Genomic DNA, 13,778 nt, shown 5'->3' on the forward strand with positions numbered 1-13,778 from the left:
GTGGATCCGGAAAGGCAGGAAAAAAAACTAAAGAACAAATGTGAGTGGGGGCGAGAACCCTTGTCCATGTACTTCTTAAAAAGAGTAGGTCAGGTAGCACAGGCATACGACTTACTTATAAAAACGCGGGTCTGGCAGGATAACAATGTCACCCCCTGCAGTCGTAGAGGTGGCCGAAAAGACCTGGGGCTGGATTCACGTAGATCCTCGCATTTTTACGGCGGCACAGAGTATCGTATTTGCGCTACGCCGCCGTAAGTCAGAGAGGCAAGTGCTGTATTCACAAAGCACTTGCCTCCTAAGTTACGGCGGCGCAGCATAAATGGGGCCGGCGTAAGCGCGCCTAATTCAAATGAGGATAAGGGGGCGTGTTTAATATAAATTATTGGTGACCCGACGTGATTGACGTTTTTTTACGAACGGCGCATGCGCCGTCCGTGTACATATCCCAGTGTGCATTGCTCCAAAGTACGCCGCACGGACGTATTGGTTTCAACGTGAACGTAAATTACGTCCAGCCCCATTCACGGACGATTTCCGCAAACAACGTAAAAAATTTTGATTTCGATGCGGGAACGACGGCCATACTTAACATTTGCTACTCCACCTAGGGGGCAGCTTTATCTTTACGCGGCGTATCTCTTACGGAAACGGCGTATCTTTACTGCGACGGGCAAGCGTACGTTCATGAATTGGCGTATCTAGTCATTTACATATTCTACGCCAAAATCAACTGAAGCGCCACCTAGCGGCTAGCAGAAAAATTGCACCCTAAGATACGACGGCGCAGGCCGTCGTATTTAAGCTAGGTTTAAGTGTAGCTCAGTTTGAGCATACACTTAAACTTACGACGGGCTTAGATTCCGAGTTATGTCGGCGTATCTACTGATACGCCGGCGTAACTCTTTGTGAATCCGGCCCCTGGTCTTCTCTTCCAGGACACTTTAGCACAACCAGGACAAATGTGCCGGCCCCAGCTCCACTCCCGGAGACAACGCTCAAATCGAGGGTTCAAATGGGCCAAGTTCAAGTCCGTGATTTTAACGACCCAGGGTACTTTCAGATGAGCCAAAATAGCTTCATGGCTCCATGCCTCCCGCTCTTGGTCAACTTGATGCAGGAGAGGGGATGGCACGTAAGGGTACTCATACCCATATCTGGTGGCAACCTTCTGGATTACCAGGCGCTGTAGCCTGGCTAAATTGGGCAGCGTGCGTGGGTCTCTGCGTCCCGGCAGCACTATAGCGTCCGATGCCCTTCTCAAAGCAGGCACGGGAAAGGGCATGGGAGCGGTGAGGGAAAGAACTGAAACTCACCGTCTCTCCATGGCAGCTGCGGGACGTCCCGAGACGATACTTCAGTCCCACGCGGTGCTCTCCTGCCGGAGCGTTTCTTTCTTCGCGTAGGGTAGGGGGCACGGAATCCTCCGAACCCCTTTTGCTCCGGGAACATTGGTTCAAATAGCTGCTCCAGAGTGTCATCATCCGAATAAGAGTTAAAGTCGGAGGAGTTTAATTCCTCCGCAGGCAGGTAGCCGCAGGGTCTCTTGGCCAATCTGGTAAGGAGCGACGGGCAGGTAGGCCTTGACCGCAGCTGCGGGAGGCCTGAGCAGGGCCCTTTCCTATGGAGGCACGCCACACGGAGACCGCTGTAGAGGTGGTGGTCTCAGAGGTGGCTTCGGCCTGTGTACTGGTCGGGTGGTCATCTTCGTCTATGGGGCTTACCTCCGGTGAGCGAGATGGCAAGGCAGCCGACGGCAGGGTCAGGGTAGACGATATGGAGATGACCTCAGGATTTTGAGCCTCCGACTCCACAATCTCCACCAACGGGGAGGGTTTCCGACCATGTGGCTTCCTCCTCCGCGGTGACGACCCCAGTGATGTAGTTCACCCGGTACTCCCGAGGAATTTTAGCGGGTGGCTTCACTGCGAATAAGTAGGCCCGGCATTTCTGGCACCGAGCAAATGGCAGGATCCGCACTGACAACTCCTCGCAACGAGGGCAGGACAGTCCCAAAGTCTCAGATCCTCCGCTCGATAAAAGAACAAACTGTCCCTCTGTGGACATCCGGATACCCGTGTCTGTGAGGGGTATTCCGGGAGAAGTGAGCATGTTGGAGACTCCCGGTGAGGTTGTAGCAGAGAGGAAGCGGACATCATGCACGTGGTCTCTCTCTCTCGCTGATAGGCGTTGGTCTGCTGATTTTGGCGCGAAGACTTTGCTATACGTCTCACGCAAGGGTGGGTGACTCCTCCCACTTGAAGAACTTGTCCGGACACGTTGCAGGCGCGTGTTCTGTCGCACGTACGCCCAAGCTTTAGCTGTTTGAGGTTAACTCCCTTGTTGCCAGACAGTTCAACACACGACACTCTTTGCCTCAATAAAGTCTTTACTCACGATTCCGTTGCTAGAGGTAACAGTCTAATCCCGGACGAGCCCCTACATGTAGCTCTACCCCCGGAGGAGCCGCTGGTTAGATTTGGGATCGGCGTATTTAAGTTACCTCATGTGGTGTCTAGGGGTGATGGTAGTGATGAGAGCAATAATAGAATGTCCAGGGTGTTGGTTGACATTTTCAATGCTTTATTCTCTCAGTCAAACACGACCAACATGTCAACTTGAAGTAGACAAGGGTAATAACAGGTACGGTGGGACAGTCCTAGTTGTGCCCGTCAATAGGCAAATTACAGCAAAGTGCCTTGGTATCCACCCGGGGGGGCATATTGCTGTGCAGCACAGGGGTTCTCAGCTACGGCTGGGTGTATGTAACCTTATTCTGTGTTCATTTTGGGGTTTTGGGGTACCTTGTTACAGTAAAAGAAAAGAACTGTTTCACAAAAGTTGGTGTCAAAGTTGCTTTCCCCATTCGTGACTTCGCTGTATCCTGGAGAGCCCACCCCGGTAGACGGTTTACATGTAACGCACTGGTGAGCCCCCTGCATTCTGTGTGTAATGCACTGATGAGCCCCCTGCATTCTGTGTGTAACGCACTGGTGAGCCCCCTGCATTATGTGTGTAACACACTGGTGAGCCCCCTGCATTCTGTGTGTAATGCATTGGTGAGCCCCCTGCATTCTATGTGTAATGCACTGGTGAGCCCCCTGCATTCTGTGTGTAATGCACTGGTGAGCCCCCTGCATTCTGTGTGTAACGCACTGGTGAGCCCTGCGTCCTGTGTGTAACACACTGGTGAGCACTGCATTCTGTGTGTAACGCAGTTGTGAGCCCTGCATTCTGTGTGTAACACACTGGTAAACCCTGCATTCTGTGTGTAGCACCCCGATAAGCCCTGCATTCTGTAGGTAACGCACCACTGAGCCCTGCATTCTGTAGGTTATGGGCCCTGCATACTTTAGCGCACTGCTAACATTTGGAAGTCATATCCCTAAAAATTCTTGACTGTTGTATAACAGATGGAACCACTATCCCCCTTAACACCTTATACTCCCACTCTTACCATTAACTATAGTAACCAAGACCACACCAGTGTTGGAGTTATAAAAAGGTCGTAGCAGACCGATTTATTAAAACAATTATATAAAATAATAACATAAATAACAAGAATACCATAAAATAACATAAAACCCAATATGAACCATAATCTAACTTGGTGTTGGTCTCAGCAGGGACTCAATACCCCTAGAGGGGAAAAACCATAATGCACTGACGGTACTTAACAGTGTATGATAGGCCTCCTGCCGCAAAACTGGCCCGGAGACAGCCACAGACCGCAGTGCCCCATTATCACTTCCCAGCTAACCTCCGTTAGCTGGAAACCATTATCGGGACCCATAGCAACGATGGGTTCCCAAAACTCCTCCTTCTGCCATATCTTTTCTTTCCTGCCAAGACCAACACCCGCCACAGCACCCAAGGGGAAACCCCTTACCCTTGGGCGCCCCTCCAAACTCGAAGGGCTCTCTGCACTCCATCTTCCAACCCCAACACCCACAGATCAATTCCCACATCAGTTAAGTGGACCCCATAACTCCTCAGATACCTCCACGTGTCCTGTTCCAATTCCCGGTGTCTAATCGACAGACCGCCTTTTTCCACCATAAATTTACTGATCACATCGTTGATCCTTCTTCTAGCCCTGTTAATTCCCTCCACAGACCTAGCCATTCTCCAAGTCGTCCTCGCCACGATGTCCGACCAGACTATGACCGTATCCGGGAACTCAAACATCAGTCGTTCAACATCAATTTTGATATCGCGCATGATGTCCATCATGGACCTGATACCCAAATTGTTACCGCCAACGTGTAAAACGCTGTACTTCCGAAAACATCCTCCCCCACAACATACCCGGGACCCCCAACCATCGCACACAGGCCTCCTGTCTGGACAAACCCAACTGCCTACCCCCAGGTCTGACATCACCTCTCCGAGCCCCCCAGCACACAGATCCAGACCAGTCCCGGCACATCACCTGAAAAACAAAGAAGAAAAAAAACAGGAAAAACGGGCACCGAGACAACAGATCACCCAATGCAAAACGACATGCACCCCACACCAGAGTCCAGCCCCCACCACTCACAATCCCACAACTAAGTGAGGACGGACATATAACAAAAACCTCCTGGATTCCCACCGCCCAATACGTCTTACCACCTCTTCACCCATACCCGTCCTGGCGGCCTCAGTTGCTGCCCCTATACGGAAAGAGTGCCAGGAAAATTCCATACCAATCAACCCCAAACACCCCAAACATTTTCTAAAAACCGCCACAAATTGAAAACGAGACAGGGGAGAACCATCCGAATGTATCAAAAACGACCCCACTGAATTCGGCCGCAACCGCAAATAAACACCCACCGCCCGAACCGGGCATAACTCAGAACCCGGGATAGAGAAAACCTGCACCGAGCGCCCCCTACCCGCTTGATCCGTCTTAGACCTGCTCCAAAACAACCGCAACTCATCATCACCACACACCACCTCATGGGAACCAATGCCCCCTTGAACCTTCTTGGAAGGGCTGACCAACTCCCCAATGCGAAAGGCCCCAAAAAATGCCAACAAAAACGCCACCTTAAACAAGGTGACCTCATAAGCTGAAGTGCAAACCCCAAGCAGCTGTTCCACAATGCCCCCCAGAATCTCGAACGTCACCGGTCTCCTAGTGTCCCGGCGTACCACCGCCTTCCTGTATCCTTTCATTGCTTGGCGAACCAAAAAATCTTTAGTGAAGTCAGTCTGTCCCTGCATTTTAAACAAAAATGCCAAACCAGCCAAAGTGTTATTGACCTTCGCCACCGACACACCGACCTCAAGCCACTTACCGATATAACAGAACAAGAGCCAACGCACCTGACCACCCACCGGCTCCTCACCCGACTCTCCTACAAAATCCAGCCATACTTGCCATACCTTCGCATAGGATGACCAAGTGCCCGAGCTCAAAGACTTCCATATCCATCCCTCTAGGAGGTGAATGCCACCTCCCACAACCATTCGGGGCACGGAATGCCTTGTTCCTCCGCCGTCGGTGCCAGCTCCCGAAACCTGTCCCACTGGAAGCGAGACAAAGCATCAGCAACCACATTATCAACCCCCGGGATGTGCACCGCGTACAGAAAGATATTACGTTGTAAACAACGCAAAACCAAATGCTGCAGAAGCTTTATAACCGGAGGAGAAGACGCTGAAAACTTGTTAATCACCTGTACTACACCCATGTTGTCACCGTGGTAACGCACTTTCAGATCCCTGAAAGACGCACCCCACAATTCCACCGCCAGAACCACTGGAAAAAGTTCCAGCAGCACCAGGTTCTTCGTGAAACCAGCCTCCACCCATGAACTCGGCCACGGGCCCGCGCTCCAACGGCCCTGAAAAAATGCCCCAAAACCGAAAGAGCCTGCAGCATCCGTAAACAACTCAAGATCAAAATTACTCACCGGGCCCGCCATCCACAGCGCCCGACCATTGAAGGACCCCAGAAAGGTGTGCCACACCTTCAAATCGTCCCTGTGCTCTTTGGACAAACTAACAAAAAGTCTCGGGGACTTAATGCCAGCCGTGCTAGCCGCAAGCCTGCGACTGAAAATCCTCCCCATTGGCAAAATGCGGCACGCAAAATTCAGCTTGCCCAGCAAAGACTGCAATACTCGCAGCTGAACCTTGCGCAGACCCATAAGCTCCGCCACCCCCCTTTTCAAATCCAACAGCTTGTCTTCCGGCAGCCTGCACTCCATAGCCTCGGAGTCCAGGACAATGCCCAAAAACTTGATGACCGCACGCGGCCCCTCAGTTTTTTCAGGAGCCAACGGAATACCGAACCTCTCCGAGACGTGCTCCAGAGTAGCCAGGAGCACCCCACAGACTCTGGATGAAGCCGGCCCAATGCACAGGAAATCATCCAGGTAATGAATCACAGAATTTACCCCGGAAATCTCCCGCACCACCCATTCCACAAATGAACTGAACAGCTCAAATAAGGCACAGGACACCGAGCAACCCATTGGCAAACATTTGTCAACGTAAAACTCACCCTCCCAGCAAAATCCCAGCCATCGGAAGCTATCCGGGTGCACCGTGAGCAGCTGAAAAGCCGATTCCACATCTACCTTTGCCATCAAGGCACCCTTACCATAACGCCGAACCCATCCCACAGCGGCATCAAAAGACGTATACGTCACCGAACACATCGATTGATCAATCGCATCATTAACCGACCCGCCCTTGGGAAAGGAAAGGTGGTGAATGAGGCGAAACTTATTGGGTTCCTTCTTGGGCACGACCCCCAACGGGGACACAACCAAGCCAGAAATCGGCGCAGCAAGGAAAGGACCACCCATGCGCCCCAACGCAACCTCCTTCTTCAGTTTCTCAGAAACCACCTCAGGATGTTGCATGGCAGAACGGAGGTTAGGACCCACCGGAGGAACCACCTCCAAATTGCACGGTATCTTGAAACCCACTGTGAAACCCTGTTCCAGAACCTTGGCAGCCGCCCTATCAGGATACCTACCTAGAAACGGCAACATCTTTTCCACCCTCACCGGGGTCTTCCCTTTTGTTTCCAGAATCGCCGGTCTTACCCTTGCCCTGCTTAAAACATTGTGAGCCGGGGTGAGCACCCCCCGCACCCAGAGCACTCATGCTTGTATCTGCATGAACTGCCAAACTTGCAGGTACCCGAGTTGAACTGCCAACACACCCCTTTTTTGTTTCCGGCCGACTGACCCTGGGCAGCAGATCCCCTGGCCCCCCCGTGAAAAGACCGATTCGGACCACGCGGAGACGTCATAAGCCGCATCCACACTGTAATGTCCTTGTGATCCCAGCTCAGGTCAGGCCGCACAGCCCTACGCTGCCGGAATTGTTCATCATAACGGAGCCAACCCGTGCCCCCATACACCCTGTATGCTTCCGCAATCGACCCTTGATAGCAAAAAAGCGCAGAGCACCACTCCGGATGTTTTTCCCCGAGCACGCTGGCCAAGATCCCAAACGCCTGCAGCCAATTGGCAAACATCCTAGGAATCAGCCGGTACCTCCGCTTCTCCTCATCCTCCTTTTTGGAATCGTCGGGCTTCACCCTATCCAAATTAAACTGTTCCAGAGGCAGCAGTGAGAATATGTCCACGTACTCCCCCTTCCATAACTTTTCGCGAACCTCTGGCTTCAAATGTGACCCCAAAGGCCCCTCGTAGCACAAGTAAACCTTGCATTTTGCCGCGTCAGCCAATCTGACAATGTCCTGCCTACTGGCCGACTCTCCCGGCGTCACCTTGGCCGGACCCTGCTGAGCCACCGGTGGAGGGGAATCCCCCACCGGCAACACAACAGCCGCAGCCACAGCAGGAACCGGGCCCCCTCCCCACTGGTGGGACCCAGGCAGCCGCCGGACCCATCCGCGACTTCTCAACCGTCTCAAACCTCTGCACCAGCATTTTGATACCCTCCAAAAAGGCCAGCATCCCCACATTATCCCCAGCAGCCCCTCCCACCACTGGAGACATTACCCCCCCTTGGGCCCCCTGCCCTGCAATACCAGCCCTGCTGGGAGTGGGAACCACAGCCTGGATCTCCCCCTCCGGTTGTAGCAGGACGGGACCGAGCACCCCTTGCAGCCAATCCTCCCCCCGAACCTGGGCCTGATCCCTGAGCTGAGCCAGGAGCTGCTCCATGCCAGACATGCTGAAAATTTCCCCCGGGAAGTGCTTGCTAGGATAGGGAGGGGCCAGCTTTTATATGCCTCTCAACCCCTCCCACTGAATTCATTTCAGAAACTCCTCTAACTTTTCACTTCCCCTGTTAACCCCGTCATGTCCGCCCTGCGCATATGCCATTGCATTCTATTGCTCCGGGCTTTTCTTAGAAGTATCTTTTTTTAATCTCATAAACGAAATATGAGAAATAACATACAATCATTCCATAAATGCATACCACATACACTGTATATATAATTTGAGGAAAATATGCTTATAAAATAGTTTATCATTAACATAGGCATGCGCAGGGGGTGTGCCTGGGCACACCCTAATGCCCAGGCACACCCCAGGGTTTTTTCACTGTCACAATGTGTGACAACTCCAGTTTGGCACCCCTGCTAACTAATAGCGCTGCCAGTATGGCTATTAGTTGAATGTACAATTCCTGTCAGAACTGCAGCCACTGGCAGCGGAGTGAGCAAGCAGGCAGCCGCATTTTCCGATACTGTCTCTATTGTCCCGGCTACAGCATTCCTGAAAGCTGAATATCACTCTGCCACCTGCTATCAGGGATGCTGTATCCGGGACTACAGAGGCAGCATGGGATAATTCATGCCTGTTTACTCCACAGCTGGTGGCTGCAGTCCTCACAGGAGTTAGCAGAGCCCATGCCTCCTGTTGCCACCAAAACAGCTTACAATGGGAAAACTGTCTCTCTCCTCTGGTACTCGTTTTTCTGGCTGAGTCTGGGCTTTCACAGCTCCCAATAAAGGTGGGCAGAGCAGGAAGAGATTTTCTTGCCGGCCGAGTGTACAGACGTACGATTCAAAAGAATCGCCGTTCTTTTGAATGGCACGAACGCCTTCACATTAAATTTAGTCGCCGCCATCTTGCTTCACCCTATCTATGCCTTGGAAGCTACCGTGCATGCGTCAAAGTCATTTCGAGCATGCACAGGTTTCCATGGAGGCAGGTAAGTATACAGGTGCTCGGGTTTCTCTGCAGAAAAACACTGCAGAGAATCACAACGAGAAAATAGAGAGCAGGTTCTCTATTTTTCTCATTTAGATTCTGGGCAGTTTTCTTAACGAGAAACCTCAAAGCTCTGCCAGCAGTTTTCTTGCAGTTTTCTTGCCAAAATCCAATTGTCATTGGGACAGAAAGTGAGGTGAAATTTTCTAAAACAGGTGCACAGACAGCAAAACAAATGTTACAGGGGTGATAATCCTTCCCTATGTTTTCCAAAAAGCTTAAAAATAGATATTTTGGCTGGGGCTACACTTAAAAAATGTACTTGTTCCAAATTACAAACAGATTAAACTTAAAGGAGTTGTAAAGGAAAAAAAAATGTTTGCCTAAAATTAATGTCTGCAAATAGTGTAATGATTCTGTTAAAAAATGAGTAAATACCTATTAAATTCCTTCATCTATATCACCTCCGGCGTTCTAGTTTCTGTTCTCTCATTCACTTCCTAGTTTGCATCGCTCGTTCATGTAAGAACTACATTTCCCAGTATGAATTGCGGCACGCCCAGTAATTCACACCTCCTTGAAGTCTCTAACACGTAGAGAGCATCCTGCCACACAGATGTAGTTCCCAGGAGGGGGTGAGCACGTTACCGACCACCGCAGTAAAGCCTCCCTTCACGGTGGACAGTAAAATCAGACAAGCAGGAAGTGAACAGAACAGAGAAGAAATAGAGCAACTTCTAAGCAAAAACCAACAATGAGGAAGTGAAAAGAGGAATGTCTGCAGGTAAAGGATGCTTATTATGAAAAAAAAATGTTTTCTTTTACAACCCCTAAGAACAAACCTACAGTCCCTGTCTTTCTTGGGACCGCCTGTATACTGCTGTTCAGAGTATATACTTTGGGGGCCCCACGCCTTTCCTTTTTTTATTTGGGTGCAGGGTAAATATCCATACAAGACCCAAAGGGGTTGGTAATGGGCTGGGGGGGTGGTACCCATGCCGTTTCTTCTCAATGATTTTAATCCATATTGCCGGGACCAGACATTACATTAAAGCCTTAAGCAGTTTTAAATGACTTTTATTCCTTTTAGAAATTTCATTTTGTGCAGGGACAGTTTAAAGTGGCGCATGTTTCTCGTGTTTATAACACGAGAAACATGCGCTACTTTACAGGCATACTATAGACACCTCCCAGGCACAATATTTAAAGGAATATTTCACTTTTATTTTTTCACTTTAAGCATCATTAAAATCACTGCTCCCGAAAAAACATCAGTTTTTAAAACTTTTTTTTGCATTGATACATGTCCCCTGGGGCAGGACCCGGGTCCCCAAACCCTTTTTAGGACAATAACTTGCATATTAGCCTTTACAATTTTCACTTTTGATTTCTCACGTTCGAGTCCCATAGACTTTAACGGTGTTCGAAAGTTCGCACAAACTTTCGGTTCGTTCGCATGTTCTGGATGCGAACCGAACTGGGGGGTGTTCGGCTCATCCCTATTTAGAGGTCTAGTTACATGGCAGATTGAAAGCTACTAGAGACAAAGAAGCAGAGTAAATAGGCTAACTCTGGGTTCCAATATCACACCAAGGCTTCTGCTGGTGACAAGCTGCGTTCTAGGCTTGATGGAGAATGGTTGGAGGATCTCCCTTGTGATATCGCTGATCATTATATTAGGTTGTCAGCACCAAGATGGAGACGCATCGTGATCATCCTCAGGGGTCCATGCAACTGGACTTTGCTGCAATATCCATCTGGGTATATATGCACAGTTCCACCAGGACTCATGTTGGGCCCCTTTGCTAATAATACCTGTTTGTACATTGGATGTATGTACTAATATTAATCTTTTAGTATAATGCTGATATTGTTTCCATACTGGTGTAAAGTAAGTCAGGGCAGATGAACTACTGCAGCCAGTAGCACTTACCTGGAAACTTGCGGCGGTGTATCGTAAACACGTCCGGCGCAAGGCGGTCCAAATCGAATGGGGCGGGTACCATTAAAATTAGGCGCGCTCCCGCGCCGGACGTACTGCGCATGCTCCGTTCGCGAATGTCCCGACGTGCTTTGCGTGAAATTACGACGCGCCGACGTGTTGAGAATCGCGACGTGCGTAACGTACTTACGCCGGGAAGACAAAAAAATTCAAAAGCGATGCGGGAAAGACGGCCATACTTTAACATGGTGGAGTAATTTTACACCATGTTAATAGCAGCCCTATCTTTGCGACGGGAAACAAAGACTTGCGCCGACGTAACGACGGGAAAAACCTTTGTGGATCGCCGTAACTGCTAATTTGCATACCCGACACTGGTTTACGACGCGAACTCCCCCCAGGGGCGGCCGCGGTACTGCATCCTAAGATCCGACAGTGTAACACAATTACACCTGTCGGATCTAAGGCCCCGTACACACGATAGAATCCATCCGCAGATAAATCCCAGCAAATGGGTTTCTGCGGATAGATCCTATGGTGTGTACACGCCAGCGGATCTGTTTCCGCGGAGAAATCTCCTCTGGGATGGATTCCAGCAGATCGGATATTTGCTGTGCTGCACAACATATCCATCTGCTGGAATCCATTCCAACGGATGGATCCGCTCGTCTGTACAGACTTACCGGATCCATTCGTCCAAAGGGATTCCCCGCACGCGTCGTAATGATTTGACGCATGCGTGGAATTCCTTATATGACAGCGTCGCGCCCGTCGCCGCGTCATAATCGCGGCGACGGCGCGACACGTCATCGGCAGAGGATTTCCGCGCGGATTTCAATGCGATGGTGTGTACACTCCATCCCATCGAAATCAGCGGATATCTTTGAGAGGATTTATCCGTGGAAACGGTCCGCTGGACCGTATCTGCGGATAAATCCTCTCGTGTGTATGGGGCCTTAGGGATATCTATGTGTAACTGGTTCTATGAATCAGTTGAATAGATACTCTGAGAGATACGACGGAGTATCTGAGATACTCCGTCGGATCTCCTTTGTGAATCTGGCCCACTGTCTCTATCATTTAAAATACACCTATTAGAAAAATTAGACCCTTCATTTCTTTGCAAGTGAAAAAATGTAGAAAATCGGCAGGTGATCAAAAAATTATTTCCCCCACTGTATATACTTATGGTTAATGTTATACACTGGCTGCAATAGTTCATCTGCCCCAACTTACTTTGATTAGATTACTGGTTGATTTTCCAGGAAGGGAGTTCCCTCTGCTCACATAATCCCTGTCCTAGGGGGAGGCACAGGCACATGGGTGTGCGCAGGGAGTGTGCCAGGTGTGCCTGGGCACACCCTAATCACTATGTGCATTCCCAATTCCCCCTACTTCCCAGGCTTCCCTCCCTCTTGTTGGCCCCCCCACCCTGCAGTGCCGCTGGCTTCCCTCCTCTCTTCTCTCACCGGTTCATGAGGGAGATGTTTCAGGATGGAGAGCAAGGAAGGGGCTAGTAAATAGTTCCTTTTCTTAAAGAACACAGTGAAACTGTGTTTACTATGCTTCAGTTTATGAATGAGCAAGAAACCACTCAGCACAAGCATTTCTCATTCATTAATATAAAAAAGAAACCCGAAGGCTAATGCTGCGCTAAAATGTGAATAAAAGCAAACTAAAGCACCTGTAAGTTCGATACAAAAACTTAACCACTTCCCGACCGCCGCATGTAAATGTACGTCCACAGAATGGCACGTACAGGCACATGGGCGTACATGTACGTCCTTGCCTTCTAGCGGGTGGGGGGTCCGATCGGGACCCCCCGCTACATGCGGCGGTCGGATTCCCGCGGGGAGCGATCCGGGACGACGGCGCGGCTATTCGTTTATAGCCGCTCCGTCGCGATCGCTCCCCGGAGCTGAAGAACGGGGAGAGCCGTATGTAAACACGGCTTCCCCGTGCTTCACTATGGCGCTGCATCGATCGAGTGATCCCTTATGTAGGGAGACTCGATCGATGACGTCAGTCTTACAGCCACACCCCCCTACAGTTGTAAACACACACTAAGTGAACACTAAATCCTACAGCGCCCCCCTGTGGTTAACTCCCAAACTGCAACTGTAATTTTCACAATAAACAATGCAATTTAAATGCATTTTTTGCTGTGAAAATGACAATGGTCCCAAAAATGTGTCAAAATTGTCCGAAGTGTCCGCCATAATGTTGCAGCCACGAAAAAAATCGCTGATCGCCGCCATTAGTAGTAAAAAAAAAAAATAATAAAAATGCAATAAAACTATCCCCTATTTTGTAAACGCTATAAATTTTGCGCAAACCAATCGATAAATGCCTATTGCGATTTTTTTTACCAAAAATAGGTAGAAGAATACGTATTGGCCTAAACTGAGGGAAAAAAAACATTTTTATATATGTTTTTGGGGGATATTTATTATAGCAAAAAGTAAAAATATTGAATTTTTTTCAAAATTGTCGCTCTATTTTTGTTTATAGCGCAAAAAATAAAAACCGCAGAGGTGATCAAATACCACCAAAAGAAAGCTCTATTTGTGGGGAAAAAAGGACGCCAATTTTGTTTGGGAGCCACGTCGCACGACCGCGCAATTGTCTGTTAAAGCGACGCAGTGCCGAATCGCAAAACCTGGCCTGGGCATTAAGCTGCCTAAAGGTCCGGGGCTTAAGTG

This window comes from Rana temporaria, chromosome 5 (assembly GCF_905171775.1).
Source record: "Rana temporaria chromosome 5, aRanTem1.1, whole genome shotgun sequence".
NCBI lineage: Eukaryota > Metazoa > Chordata > Amphibia > Anura > Ranidae > Rana > Rana temporaria.